Below are 4,911 nucleotides of genomic sequence, written 5' to 3'. Positions count from 1 at the left end.
CCCCTCCGCCCCCTCTCCTCCTCGCGCCACTCGACATTGCGAACGGCATGCCCGCAATGTGTGACGAGCCCGGCTCTTTTTACTCTTTCTCTGTCTCTCTCGCTCGCTCTTTTGCTCGCTCACTCGCACACACACACACACACTCGCTAGGGCCGTTCAAATAAATAATTCTCTGGCCGTCCCATCCCGCGGCCCTTGTTGGTGTAGCCGAACGCCGCCGCCGCAGCGCCGCGCAGCGCCCAGGACGGGGCGGCGAGAATGCTTTGACCCTGCTTTTTTGTGGCTGCGGCTGCGAGCGATGCTCGTCGGCGGTGCACCGTGAAAAAAGCACGACGTTGTTGACGGACGGTTCGAGCTTTGCTTTGAGCAAGGTTTTGAGTGTGTTGTAGAATTACGTTTTGTTTTATTCTGCTCAATGCCACACTGACCGCGTGGACCACTGGCTATGGCGCCGTGAGGGTAGGCAACCCACGGGCACGCATGCGGTGCGGTACAGTTGCGAGCCGCAGGAAATCTCCATGTCTATAGTTATAATCGTCATGAGATTAGTAGCTGAAGAAGTTGGAATTATTACCACGCCATGCCGCATAGGACAGTTAGCAGGACCAGGCGTGGTGGTACTTCCAAATGTTTCTTATCTATACAGTCACCACAGTCATACTCAGACCGCGAATATGACTAGTTCGTGCTGCAAAGAAATTCCTTATGAGCTGTCAGATTTCTTGAAAACTGTGAGTTTATATTTTCGTATTGAAAAGAAAAATAGTTTGCAAGCTACTGAAGAAGTAGTTCGTATTGTGATGCTGCCAAATTACCTGCAAGCTGCCATAAGAAAGTCGTTTGCAATTCGACCGTATTATTCTTTGCAATAAGCATTTTGCAGCGAGGTCAACGGTGAGGGCCTTGTGGGCTTGTGCCTCCTCGGCATATGGGGGCCCGGGGACCGGCCTGCTGCTGTCGGTCGGGTGTTTAGCGGCATCACGGTCTCCTTGGCGGGTCTCCGCCCGGGCGAGCAATGGCTCCCCGAGGAGACTCTGCTGCAGGGACCGAGGCCGAGGCGAGGACGGGGCCCGGCCGGCCGGGCATAAACCACGGATGAAATGGTTCGGACGAGCGAAGCACCCCTCCGCTCCGCCCGCCACCCTCTTTCTCTCACCACCCTCGTCTCCCCTCCCTCCCCATCCTTGCCCTCCTCCTCCGGCTGCCGCGGCCCGAAAACTACCCGCGAAAGTCCGTGGGTGCCGTTATCGTCGTACACGCCGTGCGATGCTTTCCATCGCCATAGATAGCAGCAGCAGCCAGCAGCCTTTTGGCCTTTTTCTCTAATCCCCGTTTTGTTATATATTTTTTTCTCTGCCTTTTTTTTTAACGAGAAAAACACTCCATCAGGTGCCTTCCTCAAATTAAACTCCCCCGCGCTGCGTCGGCACTTCCCTCTCTCCCGACCGTAACTCGGCTGCTCTCCCGGCTCTACGCGCCGAGATAGGCGGCTCTCCACTTCACCTGGCGCGGGCCGCGGCCAAGCAGGCGTAAGCCAGCGGGGGGATGGAGAGCCGCGGGGGGAGAGCACCCCCGCGCTCCGCGCTGTTCCGTTTCGTCCGCCCTTTTCAATTTGGCGCCGGTAATTATTCCGATTGCATCGGGAGGAAACGAAAGCCAAGCAACCGAGTCGCGGGCGGGCCCCCCGCGCGGCGGTGGCCAAGGGGAAATTTAGGTGCCGAGCAGAAATTATTATTTTTATTTTCAAAGGGGGTGGTCGGGTACCTTTTCACGATCCTCTTCTTAATGAGTTTCGGGGTTATTGATAATGGAAACTCTCTTCAGCTACCCCGCTTGGTGCTTTTTTTTACCCGGTTGGTATACAACGTACCGTCATAATGGCGTGCTCAATCTCAGAGCCCTGCTTCAACTTGCTTGCAAACGAAGACGAGTTCAAGTAATATCAAGTAGTACCATGACCAAAGAACCGGAAACTCCCCCCAAAAAATTCTTAACAACGACCCCTATTCGGCCCTGCCTAGCCTAGTCGAGCCCGAGCCGGCCCGGCCTGGCCTGAGGCTCCAACGGCTCCACCGCACGGCACGGCGCGGACGGCCACCTGGACTGGACTCGACCGAACCGACTGAACGCGCGGCTACTATCGGCCCCGCATCGGCCCGGCCGATCTCCATTCAAGGCTCGCTCAGCGCGGCGCGGAAACGGCGGAGAGAAGATATTTATATTCCCTGCTTTGCGTCGATAGTAATAATTTATTTCCCGCGAGTCGCACTCTGCCGCCGCCGCGCCGGGGAAGCGCCGCCTCCGGTCCCACAGGGAGTTATATATTTTTTCTAACGGACTTTATTATTACTATTGCCGCCATGATTTTTCTTTGGCATTCTCTTTTAAAAAAGCGCGCGTATTTTGTTGCGGGAAGGGGGTACTTTGGACCCATCCATAGTAGCTCCTTTTTGTGTCGGTCGCCTTTTTTTCTCCTCTGGCGAAACGGAAACCGCGCGCGCACACGCGGGAACAGACTCGTGATTGGAATCGGACCGAAATAGGATGTCGTCGTCGTCTGCGCCAAGAGCCACGCGGCGGGCCCAGGGCCTCGCCCAGGGCTGTCACCTGGCTGGCGCTGCTGGCGCGGTGGGCGTGACGTTGCCGAGGGGCCTGTGCAGCACCTGAGAGAGAACAGTTTGGTTTGGCCGCACACGCAGCTCCACCGTTAAAAGTTTCTTTGTGAGTTACGGCGTTATTTTTTGGCAACGTTCCGATATTGCAAAAGATTTAACGTTCGGATATTGCAAAAGATTTTGTTAAAGTTTTGAATTCAATAAGACAAATTCTTGCTCGTCAGAGAAAAATATTTCGAAATCTTGTGTCGAAACGGTCGAAACATTTCATTGCCCGTACGATAAAATGTCGTAATTTTACAACTGGATTTTTGTTTGGAAATTTTGTGGGATAATCCTCCTCCAAACACTTCAAAGTTTTGAAGATACCTAACTTTTGGAGGTGAATGTCTTGGTCTGCACCGGCATGGGGGCACCGTAACACACTTCTCTCCCCTCACCATTCCCCCTCTCCTTCTCTGACCATACTCGACTCGTCAGATCACCCGAGGCGCGCCCGCACAGTGAGAGGGAGAGAGAGGAGGGGGGGGGGGGGGGAGGGGGCGCTCTTGACGGATGGCAGTCCCGAGCGATTCACTGACGGCGGTAATCGCGTCAGCAGGAGGGAAAGGGAGAGATGGAGAGAGAGAGAGAGAGAGAGAGAGAGAGAGAGAGAGGGGGGGGGGGGGGGGGGGGGGGGGGGAGTGGTGGAGCAGACTGGGCGACCTCAGCCTGAGCCCGACTGGCCGATGGAGAGAGGGGAAAGGGAGGGAGGGGTGATGCGTCCCAAACGCCTGCCGCTCGAGCGACTGCAGCAGCGGCAGCGGCGGCCCGCTGCAGGCAGGCCTCCAGGAGGTGAGAGGTGCCGGGGCGGCGCGCTCTTTCATGTGGCTGCTGGAGGCGGCTGGAGGCTCCAGCTCAGCTCGGCCGGTAATGGGAGGGGGATCACGGATCACGGCCCGGCGGCGCGATAGGCGGGACTCGAACTACTGATTATTGCACCTCGACTGGCGCTGGAGACCGCCGCCGCCGCAGGAGGCTCCAGGACGCGAGTGCTGCTCGCTTGAGGCTCGCGGTGGAGGCACGCTGGAGGCTCCAGGGGGGCCGGCCTGGCCCGCCGCCACCTCCTCCACCGCCGCTATTGCACCTCACGACTGTTTTATGGGCGCGCTCTCGTGCTGGAGCCGCCTGGAGCCGCTGGAGCGGCCGAAGCCGTACTGGAGTGCCGTGCCCCGGCCATAAACGACAGCTCTCCCGGAGGTACCGTGCGCCACGCGTCGGAGCCGCGCCGAGCTAGCTGCGTGGGTGTCCACTCACTCTCTTTCTCTCTCTCTCTGTCTTCCTCTCTCTTTCTCCCTCTCTTTCTATGTGACATTCAACGCAACGGTAAAAAAAGGAATGTGATTATTAAAAAAATGAGAAAAACTGCTCGCCATCAATTGACGATGTCGAACGCTGGCGCCTATGGTGTTTGTCTTCGCAGATTCTCTTATTCCGTCGCTGCTTTCTTTCCTTTTCTTGTTTTGTAAAAACAAAGTATTTTTTTCTTAAAACAAAAAAAAAATCAAATCCTCCATGCCCGCCGCGTGATGTGGAACATTATGCTGTAATTTTATTCGCACCGGAACGGCTTCCATTCATAATAAGTTGGCGTTGGCGGCGCCCTCGGCCTGCTCCGCGGCCAGTGGCGCATCCTCCCCCCTCCTCCTCCCCCCCTCCCCTCTCTTCCGCCTGCAGCGCACTACTGCTTGCCTACCGCATCGCGACGCGACGGGATGTATGCGGATTAGAATATTTTATTCGCACCGGAACGGCTTCCATTCATAATAAGTTGGCGTTGGCGGCGCCCTCGGCCTGCTCCGCGGCCAGTGCCCCATCCTCCCCCCTCCTCCTCCTCGTCCCCCGCCAGGACACCGGCGGCGCGCCGCGGCGGGGGGAAAGGGGAAAGGCGGCGCGGCGTGGGGGCCGCGGGGCACAACAGCTGAGCGGGAGCCGGCAAGCCAAGCCGGCCGGCGAGACAGACGACAACAACCATGTGGTTGGAATGCATGGCGCGCGGCCAGTGTGTGTGTCTGCGTGTGTGTGGTAAAAGTTCCCGCAGAATTTCAACTTGCGTTTACTACTACTGCCGGCCCTGCGGAAAGGAACCTCATCCCCAAGATCCGCCAAGAACCCTATTGACTCTGTGTAGAGCCAGTAGAGAAGAATCCTCTTTGCAAAGAACCAAATGCCTAACCTAGAAAGGATGCTTTCTAGGCCCAACTCCACCCGCCCTTCTTACCTCGGAGGGGGGGTATTTTTATCACAGACATGCCAT

This window comes from Frankliniella occidentalis, unplaced genomic scaffold (genome assembly GCF_000697945.3).
Source record: "Frankliniella occidentalis isolate FOCC.00 unplaced genomic scaffold, Focc_3.1 Scaffold73, whole genome shotgun sequence".
NCBI classification, from domain to species: domain Eukaryota; kingdom Metazoa; phylum Arthropoda; class Insecta; order Thysanoptera; family Thripidae; genus Frankliniella; species Frankliniella occidentalis.
This window is presented reverse-complemented; position numbering follows the sequence as displayed.